The following is a 13,328-nucleotide window of genomic DNA, read 5'->3' as shown; positions in this document are numbered from 1 at the left end:
TTCCCTTTACTTTTACTTGTTGATTTCCTCAGCTCTCCATGGATTCAGCTATTGTATCTATGTAGATGACATCAAGATGTATATGCGGTGGTTGTGCTCCTGCAAAACAGTGTGAAAGTTGAAAATGCAAAGACTGATGCATTGAAACTATATGAAATAGGGGGCTAGATTCCTGTGACCACCAAAAGCTGTAATCTCTCATAAATGATACTTTTCTGCATACAATTCTTGATAACAAATTATTAATTCTTATAACATGTAGTTTTCCTAACATGATAACCATGAAATAACCCACAAAATGCAGTACAGAAAATAAAATTTTGTTGTTGAATCATTTCAAATTCTCCATAACCCTATTTGGGGTTTTCTTGGCAAAGATGCTAGAGTGGTTTGCCACTTCCTTTTCCAGCTCATTTTACAGAGGAGGAAACTGAGATAAACAGGGTTAGATTACTTGCCCGGGGTCACACAGGTAGTGCCTGAGGTGCAGATTTGAACTGAAGTCCTTCTCACTCTAGTGCTTCCACTCTATCCACTGTACCACCTAGCTGCCCTAAAATAAAATTTGTAACATGCAACACTTTTTCTTACTAGTAATTGCCTACAATTCTGTGACCTTTTGCACTAACATCTAAGTGAAAAAAAAAACCCTTTGATTTCAGACAATATTCCGTTTTCATAACACATGACATCTATAGTACCAAAAATACTATACAACAAATAAAATTCTTGAAACTAAAACATTTGTAACTTGAATCTTACTTTCCACTGTTAGGTGGTGGTGCAGTGCTGTTGTACTTCATCCCATACTACTGCAAACCTCTTTTCTTCGCTGAACACCAAGGGAGAAGTTGTGGGGTTTAAGTCACTACTATTGGAAGATGCTAAGACTAGCAAGGTCTTGACCTCACCTTAGAGCCCTAAAGACATGCTTTACACTTTGGGGGCTTCACTGTAACACAAAACTTGAGTTTTAAAGGCAAACAATGAAAACATGCAACGACTGCATGGGAACCTCTTTATTCTACAATGATGGCATTAACAAGACCAATGAAGCACCTACTAGGACTGCACATAGCCACAAATGTGCATGGTAGCCAACACAAAAGTGAAAATGAGGTTACTCACAAAATCATGCTAATGCTTGAAGTCGCAAAATGAAAGTACGGACTGAGCATTGACTTTATTTATATATCTAGTCTCTCTCCTGGGCTCCAGTTCCACATTACCAACTGCCTTTTGGACATTTCAGACTGGATATCCTGTAGGTACCACAAACTCTACATGTATAAAACAAAACTCATCATCTCCCCCCTCACAAAAACAAACAAAAACCTATGCTTTTCCTGAACTTCCCTATTTCTAATCACTCGGGTTCTCAATCTCGGTGTCATTTTTGACTTTTTAATTTCCCTGACCCCTCACATCCAATCAGTTGCCCAGTCTTGTTGATTCTACCTTCCCAGTACAGCTCACATCTCTCTCAGGTCATTATTACCTTCCTTTGATCCTTATCACTTCTCACATAGAGTATTGCCATAATCTCTTAATTACTTACCAAATTGTAATAATTAAATAATAATAATAAAAAATGATAATTAAATAATCTCTATTCTGATCCATCCTCCATACAGCTGCCAAAGTGATTCTCCTCAAGCATAGGTATGACTTTTATGGCTTCCTTCTATTAATTTGCTCACCATTCCAATGGCTTACCATTATCTCTAGGATCAAGTGTAAACTCCACTTTATGGTATTAAGAGCTACTCACAAGCTTGACCCTTGTTAATTCTTTCAGTTTTCTTGCACATTCCTCCTATCTCCACATCCTCTACTGTCTAGCCATACTATCCTATTTGCTATCCTTCACTCACAGTGCTGGTCTTCACTTCCCCCACTTAGAGAATCCCTGACTTACTTGAAGATTCAGCATATGTTGCCTTTATCAGGAAGTCTTTCCATCTTCCCCATCCCATGCTACTAATGTCTAAGTTTTGTTGCTGAGCCATTTCAGTTGTGTCCAACTCTTTGTGACCCCATTAGAGTTTTCTTGGCAAAGATACTGGAGTAGTTTGCCATTTCCTTCTCCAGCTCATTTTGCAGATGAGGAAACTGAGGCAAGCAGGGTTAAATGTCTTACCTAGGGTCACACAGCTACTCAGCACCTGAGGGAGGATTTAAACTCAAGAAGATGAGTCTTTCTAACTTCAGGCCTAATGCTCCATCCACTGTACCACCTAGCTGCCCTCTGAAATTACCTTTCATCATCTGTGTGTGCACGTATGTACACATATAGACATCTCATATATACTTATTTATATACACAATACCTCCTACATTCGATTGTAAGCAGTTTGAAGGCCTGGACTTTTTAAATACCATTTCTTTGTATCCCAGTGGGCCTTAACAGAACTGAATAAGATAAAGCTAGTGATAAATAATGCCATCTGGTGATTAAACACTGTATAAGTGCTTGAAATTTTAACAGTGTCAACTAAGGTGTACTCTAGATTTATTGGCGTGCACAGTAACATTCTCTTGTACTTTCAGTGAAAATTAATTTCAAGCCAAGGCTAAAATTTCTCTCTTTCTCAATATTTCCTATTCTTTAGGACTGCCTTGTGACCTCACCATCACCCTGGGGTCTGCCTCCTACACTATCATCTGCTCAGAAACATTTTGACTATCAAGGTCAGAAATTTCTATATTTAATGGAGCTTTTAAGTGAGAGTGTCAGATTCTCAGCTCCCCATGAATACAGGTGAGGGTGATATTGTCATACTGATTTTATCTGTGAAAAAACTGAGGGTGACAGAAGGAAAGTGACTTGATTGGGTCCCACAACTAATGTGTCCAAGGTCATGTTAGAACCTTGTTCATCCTGATTCCATGTGCAGTGCTCTATCCAGTGAAAGTATCCCAGTATTTTACTATTTAAGCATTTTACATAAGTATTCTATTCCAGTAAAGTATTAAGGAGGCCCTCAGGACAGAGGGTGGGATCTAAAATGATTTTAGAGATTTGGGGGAAGTGAAAAGAGAGGTTACCATTTTGCTCTTCCACACTTTGCCTCAGTGACTTCTGCCTACCTGATCAGTTTCCTCTTCTGAATACTACTTGAATCCAAGAGTAAGGACTTACCTTGTGTATCCAGGCCCCCTCCTCAAAAAGTTGTGTGACTATTTTCCCTTTTTAAGTCTACAGTTCCCCCCCCCATCTCTAGTCCATTTTCTCCCAGGAATTCATCATGAATTAATAAAAAACCATTCATGCCTTGGGTGACTTTGTTTGGAGAGAGTGAAGGAATATCAAGAAACCCCAGAGCCCGTGACCCTTGGGACTTCACTGACTGTTTCCTGACTCACTTCCAAGTCTCTGCTTATCATCTGCATCTGTCTCTTTCAGGAAAAAGGGCACGTATTGGGGAGAGCCTGGCTCAGATGGAATTGTTTTTCTTTTTCACCACCGTCTTACAAAATTTCACCTTGAAGTCTGCCATTGACCCCAAAGACATTGACATCACCCCAGTCACCAGTGGTTTAACCAGGTGCCACTCTCCTATGGGCTCTGCTTCCTACGTTCCAAGAACACATGAAGGACCACCCCTGTACTGGAAGTTATAGCACCTTCTCGCTGTCCTGTGCACACGTTATACGCATTCTCTTGCCTGGCATTCAAAGCCTTCCATGACTTGGGCCAAATGTATTTTTCCAGAGTGATTTCTAACTGCTCCCTTTGGTTTTAATAAAAATGAATTACAAACCTTCTGCTCCCAACATTACTCAGGTTCCTTGCCCAATCCTTTTACTCCTATGAAGTATTCCTATTCCCCAGGGTATTTCCTCCCACTCTTCATCTTCCCCTCTTGAAATACTACCCATCCGTAAAGACCAGCTCATATACCACATCCCTCTCAATTCCTTAACGCTTATGTACTACCCAATAGAACATTTAATTGTATATTCATTTTGTTTTGCTTGATTTCACTTAAGATATTTTGTGTATTTATGTTCAAATATTTCAATTTCATCTCCTGGGCAGGTAGATGGCATGGTGGATAGTGTGCCAAACTTGGAAAAGGGAAGAGCTGGGTTCACATCCTGCCTCAGACACTTACACAGCTTTGTGGCCTTGGTCAAGTCCCTTAACATCTCAACCTCTGTTTGTTCTTCTGTAACAGGGAGCTAATAATAGTACTTATCTCCTTTGGTTGTTATGAAAATCAAAGGAGATGACATAATCTCACTGCATCCAGGGTCATCTCCAGTCATCCTGATCTGTATCTTGCCAATGGACCCAGATGGCTCCAGAGGAGAGAGTGAGGCTGTGGACTGTGCACAGCCTTCCCTCACTTAAATGCAACTCACTTGCATGCCATGGCATCACCTCCCTGATGTCATAGTCTTCTTCAAGAAGGAAGGACAAACAACAACAACCTCTGTGAGTATTAGTAGGAGCTGCCTCACTGGGGACTCAACTGGAACTGGCCAGTTGGACAACACAGCTCCTTTCTTTTCTTTTTCCTTCCTTCCTTCCTTCCTTCCTTCCTTCCTTCCTTCCTTCCTTCCTTCCTTCCTTCCTTCCTTCCTTTCTTCCTTCCTTCCTTTTTCTTTCTTCTTTTTTCCCTCTTTATTTCTCTCTCTTTCTGACCTGAGTTTAAATTCAGCCTCAGACACTTACTAGCTGTGTGACCCTGGCCAAGTTACTTAACCCTGGTTACCTCTCAGATGTCATAGTCTTCTTCAAGAAGGAAGGACAAACAACAACCCCTGGGAGTGGTAGTAGGAACTGCCTCACTGGGGACTCAATTGGAAATGGCCAGTTGGACAACACAGTTCCTTTCTTTTCCTTTCTTTTCTTTTCCTTTCTTTTCTTTTCTTTTCTTTTCTTTTCTTTTCTTTTCTTTTCTTTTCTTTTCTTTTCTTTTCTTTTCTTTTCTTTTCTTTTCTTTTCTTTCTTTTCTTTTCTTTTCTTTTCTTTTCTTTCCTTTCCTTTCCTTTCCTTTCCTTTCCTTTCCTTTCCTTTTCCTTTCCTTTCCTTTCCTTTCCTTTCCTTTCCTTCCTTTCCTTTCCTTTCCTTTCCTTTCTTTTCTTTTCTTTTCTTTTCTTTTCTTTTCTTTTCTTTTCTTTTCTTTTCTTTTCTTTCCTTTGTTCCTTTTTTCCTTCTTTCTTTCCTGCTTTTCTTTTTCCTTCTTTCTTCCTTTTTCCTCCATTCTCTCTCTTTCTGACCTGAGTTTAAATTCAGCCTCAGACACTTACTAGCTGCGTGACCCTGGCCAAGTTACTTAACCCTGGTTGCCTCCCAAAAAAAATTTATAAAAATCAGAACTGAGATTTAAACCAAGGTCCTCTTCCTCCAAATCTATCATGCTTTCCCTGGTGCCCTGCTGCCTCCCTTACTTTTCAATTAATCATACCAAAGCATTCCTAGGAAAAGCAACAACCACAGCCTGAATTTACCATTGAAAACTTGGTCTGTTATGCAGCTGATCTATTTGATGCAAAAACAGAGACAACAAGCACCACCCAGAGATATGGACTCCTGCTTCTCCTGAAATACCCTGAGATAACAGGTGGGATTACAGGCTGATAATACACATCTGTCATTTAGTCAGCATGAGAGGGGTTCATGGTCCTTTTGAGACTTTCCTTGGAAACTTTTCTGTTGTCATTTTAATATATTTAAGTCATTAGAGGTTTAAGTTTACTTATTCCTCCTTCTCCAGTACTACCTCTACCTTGCTTAGTTAAGTGATATGCAATTTTGAGTTTCCTTACAGATAGGCATAGAGATAGTGATAAGGATAGAGACTAAAACCCAGTGACAGAACTAGGAGGAACTGAATGATTGAGAGGCACTGGTTCCTGCCTGACTATAGGAGGAGCTGGTGCCTGAGGATTCCTGTGGCTCATGCAGCCATGCAAGGAAGTACCTTGGGCCTATGGTTGGTCACACTGAGTTCTGGAACAGGTCAGGACTGAAACCTCTCCTCATTTCCTTAACCAAGTGCTGCTTGGCCTGCATTTTTTTAAGGATAACTTGAGCCTGTCCTCAGGGCATGGGGCATAGATACCTCAAGGGATTCTCAGCTGGCTTAAGAGACTAAAATGGAATTTTCATCTATCTATCTATCTATCTATCTATCTATCTATCTATCTATCTATCTATCTATCTATCTATTTATCTGTCTGTCTCTCTATCTGTCTGTCTATCTACCTGAGAATGTGAGGGTCAAATGTGTTATTTACCAATGTAGCTCTTGGTGAAAAATCAGGGAAAATATGAGAGAAGGCAGTTTTTGTTCCTAGTTTTAAAATCAATTTTCATTCATATTGTGACAGGAAAAATTCATGAAGAAATTGATTGTGTGATTGGCTGAAATCAAAGTCACTGCATGGAGGACAGAAACAAGATGCCTTACACTAATGCTATGGTACACAAGAAACAACGATACATTGACCTATGCCAATGTATGTCTATGTCTCTGCCCCATGCAGAGACAGAAGGTGTTCAATTTACACAATATCTTATCCCCAAGGTCAGAAGTGTTTCTCATTATAACAGGAGATTTTATACTGTCTCCTATTGAAGTATAGAATCTTAGAGTTAGAAGGAACCTCAGGCCAACCCAGATCTCTGAGAAATAGTTACAGAATTTCAGAATTTGAAGAGATTTCAGTGGTCATACTGTCCATCCCCAATCTGAAAAAGAATCCAATCTACAATAAGCTAACCTTGTGATCATACAATCTTTGCTTAAAGACTTTCAATGAGGGGAAAGCTCTCAATGGAATGCTGTGGAATTCCATTCTAATCTTGGACATCCCTAATTTGAGGGAATTTTTTTTCTTGTATGAAGCCGAAGTTTGTAATTTTGTAACTTTAATCTATTGCTCTTGGTTTTGAATCCTGGAACAAAACAGAACAAAGTTACTCTCTCTTTCTAAAAACAGTTCATAAAATACTTGAAATCAGCTATTATATCTCCTGTTCTATGATGTCTTCTGTTCTCTTGTTTAAATATCCCTATTTTCTTCAACCCATCCTCACATGGCATGGACTTGTTATTCTTACCATCCTGGTTGCCTTCTCTTCAGTAGCCTCCAGCTCTTCAATGTTCTCCTAAAATATGATTCCAGAATGAATACTCCTTATTTGTGAGCTAAAGGGCTCACAGTATAGCAGTGTCTACTTCTAAGCTGCCATTGAACTTTGAATAATTACCCCTTGTATATAGTCAGTTATTAGTTTTCTATCTATCTAATTGTATGATCATCTAACATGTATATTTCCATCATTTTCAGAGGAAGAACATGAAAACTTTTATTAAATGCTTTGCTAAAATATAAGTAAACACTATCTACAGCATTCTCTTCCTCTACCAGTTTATTAAGACCCTCAAAAAAAAAAAAGAAATAGTGATGATTCCACTCCAGATCTTTATTCACCTCTACTTCTTATATAGAGTCATTTCCTCCTTTCTTCCATATATAGAATAATGCTCTCCTTATAAATGTATTTTAGATTCTGAGTGTAAATTGAAGTGTACTTTCTTCACTTTGTTTTTCTTGCACAGATGTCTAGATATCTCTTATTTTCTCCTTACTTGTCTGGGGTATTCAGTCACTATCAGCCACATATGTTTATTTATTTTGTACTTTTCAGTTCAAAGATCTTTCCCTTAGTCAGAAAAAAAGACTCAGAAGCAAAAGAAAAAGTGAGAATTTCTGTATCTTTTCTTGTCACTTGTCATCCTCATCTTATTACCCTCTGGGTTGTAGGCTTATCTTTTCTTTAATCCTCCTCTTTTCTACAATATAGTTTTAAAACCCCCCTTCTTGTTTTCCTTTTTAGCCTCACTAGCCTCTGCTCATTCTGGGCTTTACCACTTCTGTCATCCTTATAGAACTGTGACATGCTTCTTTTACTCATCCTTGTCTTTGAAAAATCTAAGTTGGTTGGTGAGTTCCCTCTAATAATAATAATAATAATAATAATAATAATAATTATAATAATAATATCTACTTTTACAAAGTTCTTTGAGATTTGATTTGCATAGATGATCTTATTGAATCTTTACAACAATTCTGTGGGAGTAGATGTTATTATTATGCCTATTTTACAGGTGAGGAAACTAAGTCATAGAGAGAGCACCTGGCTCTCCTAGGGTCATGCAGCTAGTAAGTGTGAGAGTCCAGATTTGTACTAAGGTTTTCCTAACTTCAGGTCTAGCACTGTACCACCTGGCTACCTTATCCACATTGGTATCTTTAGAGAATGTTCCTTTATCTTTCGTTGTCAGGATTGTTTTCCTTTCTGTTTTTAGAAAACAACTCTTGTCCTTCTTGGTCATAATAATAAAAGCTAGCATTAAGGTTTGTGAAGCAGTTTACAAATGTTATCTCTTTTTATCCTCATAACAACCCTGACATGTAGGCACTGTTATTATTCTCATTTTACATGTGAGGGAACTGAGTCTGAGAGAGGGTAAGTGATTTGGCCAGGGTCACACAGCTAGTGAGTATTTGGGGTTGGAGCAGGTGCATCTGACTGTATCCATTGGGCCACTTAGTTGACCATGTTGTAAACTCTAAGATGGACTGGTCACTTTCCCAAAAATTCCCGTTGTTACAATTAATAGGTGTGCACAGAAAGTGTGCCAGGTGTGATGGCATATCCTACAACATAAAATGATCCCTTCAGAGGAAGAATGTTGTGCCACAAGGGTCCTACAGAGCCACATTCACATCTATGTCATTCAAGTTCTTCTCAGCTGGTTAGAATTGGATCAATAAAAGAATTTCCCTGTTTTGTTCCACTGTAATTACAGGATGGAATGGTCATGAAGAAAAGTCAAAGAATTATGAACTGCCCTGTTTTTGACAGAAAGGAAATTCAAGGATCTGAATGAATAATTGAAGTTTTCCATCACTGCTACATCATGTCTAACCACCAGGGTTTATAATCTGTCTTCTTTATTCCTTGTCTTTTTCTTCTCTCTCCTTGTGGTCTGTTGAATACTCTCAAGACAATGTCACTCTTGATGCTGCCTCCATTTCTCTTTACCTAGATGTTTCTCATCTAATCTTCTCTCCTCTGCTTCCTAAATAGCCTCACATGAATATATCTTCTTAATATATGCCACCCCTCCCTCTTTCCTATCCTGTTTCTTTTGAACAAGAGAAACTTTTTCCAGAACTTCTGCCTTGTTAAACATCTCATCATACGAAGTCCTAGTTATACCTTTGAGGTCAAATTTGTTTCCTTGTCTTAAACTCTCCAATCCACCTTTTTTAGCCACACTTTAAGCATTTAAAAAACCTTTTGACTGTATTTGTAACAAATCAAAATAAAAATCCTTCCAGTCTTTGCTAGGTGCATTATTCCAATCTTGGCTAGAAGTCCATCATGCCTACTTTTTAATGAATATATGATACAGAAATCCAAATCCCATTCTGAAACACGATCTTACAAGATGTCCACTTCTGAAATCTGCCTTTCCTTTCAGAATCTTTTGCTTCCAAATCCAGCCATAATGAATACCCATCTGTGCTCTTAACTTTTTTAGTTTTGTTTTTTTTCCAGAATGTCAAAAACTTTGGAAATGGTTCCAGGTTATAGAGGTACTGTTTTTGCCCCTGTGAATCACCAGAGGTGGTTAATAGTCATCCCCATTCACAAGCCTTGGAGGTTTCTCCATTTTGCCTTTGATATGTGCTGTGAGAATATGGCAGACCTGTCTATTGTTATCATTGTCAGCAAACAGCTGTTTCAGTGCCCATCTGCAGGGAGTCAGCAACTAGTACTATTGTCTTCTTCCTGGATACCTTTCCAAATAATACCCGCGAGCCTACTTTACCATTCTTTAGACTACAAGCCAGGGCTTCTTACCTAGAGCATCCAATTTCTTCATCTTCAAGAAGAGCTCCCAATTTGTTTATCAGCTCTTGCCTCATTCTTCTGTGTGACACTATTTTATTCTTCAGCATCCTGCCACAGGTAGGAATTCATTTCTACCTCTTCAGATCATCTGGCATCAGCTTGAACTTAGTGTGCTTATTATTTACCCAGGCAGTACTTTCCTTCTTTGATGGATCCAATGGTCAAAAGTTATTTTATTAACTTTTATTTACCTGGGATCTGCCTCCTTGTGTCTTTTACTCATTTGTGCTGCTTCTGCCCCTCAAGTTATCGAAATTCAGTTTCATCTCTCCCCATAGTATTGCAGACTTTCTAATTTACGATCAGCACAAGCATTTAAAAAAAAACATTGGCTCTTTCCATACTTCAAAATGAAGGGTTTTGACTAGATGATAGTTCTGAGTTCTTTTGCTGTTCTTGTTGTCTCATTATTTGTTTTTATCTGCTCATTTCAGGGTACTACCATAGTACCAGTGTTATCTTCCCTCCTGTTTGATGATGAAGAGTTCTCCAATCTAGACTAATTTGACCCAGGGCACTTCCTGGATGAAAGTGGCAACTTTAAGAAGATCGACTATTTCATGCCTTTTTCAGCAGGTAAGACATTCATCTAAAGATGTGCAGCAAAGATGGATTGATAACTTAGAGGACCTGTGTTTCTATCCAGCTTAACTACTTATTACCTGTCTGACCTTGGTGAAATTATTTCATTTCTCTGGACTTCAGTTTACTTATATGCCAAAAGACTGAGTTGGATTAGGTGACCATTATGGTCTTACCATGTTTTTTTTTTCCATTTTGGTGACGTAATTGGGGTTAAGTGACTTGCCTAGGGTCACAGAGCTAGTAAGTGTCAAGTGTCTGAGGTCACATTTGAACACAGGTTCTCCTGACTCCAGGGCCAGAACTCTATCAACTGTGCCACCTAGCTGCCTCTTATAATACAACATTCTTCTAATTCTCATTAGGCCAAGGTTCATCAACTAAATCAGTTGGGTTTGAGGGTAGTTGTCTGAGCTTATTCCAAAAAAGAGGTAGAACTGAGATAGTGGCCACCAGACCCCCAACTAAATTCCCTTAACAACCGATATTAAAAATTATCCTCCCAGTCACTCTCAACTTGAAGCTATTTCTCGGATAAAGTCTTCTAGGCTTTTATGTTGGCATGGTATAATCTTGCAATTTATCAAGCAAAGAAAGGGTATTGGGTAATGTTAAAGGCTCATTACTTAGCTACCATTATGGCTAAGGTCACCCAAGGTGTAATCTTAGAGTTTATGATTTTGTAGAAACCTGACTTTTGCCTGGGACACATGGAACTACCTTTCCTAGTTATGTAGATTCTAATGGGGATCTATTGGTATAAAATTATAGATGATGGTCTGTCTTGTCCTTTCCCCTTCAATTCTTGGGGGAACCTATTAGTCATCAGGTAATGTGGTGATAGCCAAGCCTAGTTCTGGCAGACAGGAATGTTGTGAGACAGCTAACTACCCCCTGACATTGTGGTCTCCAATGCCATGCCCTGCTCAGTTGATTATAATACTTGGGTTAGAGCTAGGAGTGAGTAGTTAAGACAAGTGGCTGGATGGCCACGAAGTTGTGGTGTAGACTCCAGAGGTACTTCTGCCCAGAATGGTGACAGGAGGTTCCCAAAGGGAAATTTGATCATTTTTCTGTCACCTTTCCCCATTGCAGTCTCTCTGGTTAGCCATAAGCTTAGTTCTTGAGATTATAAATGAGTGATTATTTTCTCCCTAAAGCAATGACTCCTTTCCTCTGAAGATAAATCCCAGGACTTGCTCTGGTTCAGGGGAATTGATTTAGAGAGAGTATACAGAAGGGGTCTTCCCTCTCTGTTGAGGGGGAACAGGCTCTTCAAACTAGTCAAGGACCAGAGAGGAAAGGAATGGATGCAATCTTTTGCCTAATGCTACTGAGAGTTAGTGTGCTACTTATGGGTCGAAAGAAGGGGTCTATATGAGTGAGAAGTCTATGAATATCGAATCCTTGTATTTGTCTCTTTTAGGAAAATGGATATGTGCTGGTGAAAGCCTAGCTCGAATGGTATTATTTCTGTTTTTTACTACCATCGATAGAATTTTACCTTGAAATCTCCCATTGACCCAAAAGATATTGACACCACCCCAATTGCCAGTGGGTTTGGCAAAGTGCCCCCCTCCTATGAGCTCTGCTTTCTACCTTCCTAAAACATGTGAAGGACCACCCCTAGTTCCAATTGCCATAGAGTCTCCTGATGTGCTATGAAGAAGCTGCATTTATTCCATTGCCTGGCAATGAAAGCCCTCTGTGATTTCAGCCCAATATTCCCTCCTTGCATAATCTAATACTCCCTTTGACTTTTGCCAAAATCATCACTTAATTTTCCCCAATTCCCTGTTTCCCAGAAATTCCATGTTCCTGGAATCTTTCTTCTCATCTCTTCAACTTCACTGATTGAAATCCTCTCCAAGCTTCACATCACAATTTAGATACCATATCTCTGTGACCTTGTTAACACTTACAATCTGTACTTCACTATTTAAGCCTGAATTACATACCCATATTATGTTGTGTATTCTTTTAGACATGTTAGTTGATCTAAGCTTCTTGGTAGTAGGGCCTTTATCCCATATTTGTGTGCAGTTATGCACTCCCAATGGGTTGGAATCTCTTTTCTACTCCTTAAATGTCTCAGGTTATATACTTCAACATGTACATGTATCCTACTCTGATCCTACTATTTACTACTCACAATGTTATGGCAGTGAGGTGGTACCTTGCACAGATTGTAGGACTTGGATTTAGAAGGAACTGGATTAAAATCCAGGTTAGACATTTACTGGCTGTATGACCTTGGGCAAGCCACTTCTTCTGTGTATTTCCTTCAGTTTCTTTATCTGTTAAATGGGCATAATCACAGAATTTATCTCCCAGCATTGTTGTGAGAGGATCAAAGGAGTTTATAATTGTTCAACATTTATCACAGTGTCTGGTACATCATAATTGTATATAAATATTAGCTGCAAGTATCATTATTATTAGTAGTAGTATAACAACAACACAACTACTACAACTTCTACTTCTACCTTTACTATCATAACTACTATGTATTTCACCTGCCTACTCTAATTAAAATATGTGTGTCAAAAAAATACAGGACACATTTGAGTAGTCCAATTTGACTCAAGTATAGAGTATTGAGAGGAAGTTTATATGAGAAAGGCCTGTAAAGGAAAAGAGGCTTTAAATGTCAGGGAGAAGAGTTTGAACTTTACTCAGTAAACAAAAAGTGAGCTGACTATTGACCTGATCTGTGCATAAGGAAGATTCATTGGATAGAATGTGAGGAATGTATGTTATGGGGGAGATGGCCTTTGTAACAATGTAAAGTCAAGGAGGCCAG

At 38.8% G+C, this 13,328-nt stretch overlaps 1 pseudogene; it reads left to right on the top strand.

The window, feature by feature from the left end:
- Positions 1–1,157: 1,157 nt before the first annotated feature.
- On the top strand, positions 1,158–12,132 carry LOC110203759 (cytochrome P450 2C42-like; annotated as a pseudogene).
- Positions 12,133–13,328: the final 1,196 nt, after the last annotated feature.

The sequence above is a fragment of the Phascolarctos cinereus genome, unplaced genomic scaffold (genome assembly GCF_003287225.1).
Source record: "Phascolarctos cinereus isolate Bilbo 61053 unplaced genomic scaffold, phaCin_HiC Scaffold_3;HRSCAF=262, whole genome shotgun sequence".
Taxonomy (NCBI): Eukaryota; Metazoa; Chordata; class Mammalia; order Diprotodontia; family Phascolarctidae; genus Phascolarctos; species Phascolarctos cinereus.
Note: the sequence above shows the minus strand (reverse complement) of the source record. Positions and strands in the feature narration are given on the sequence as shown.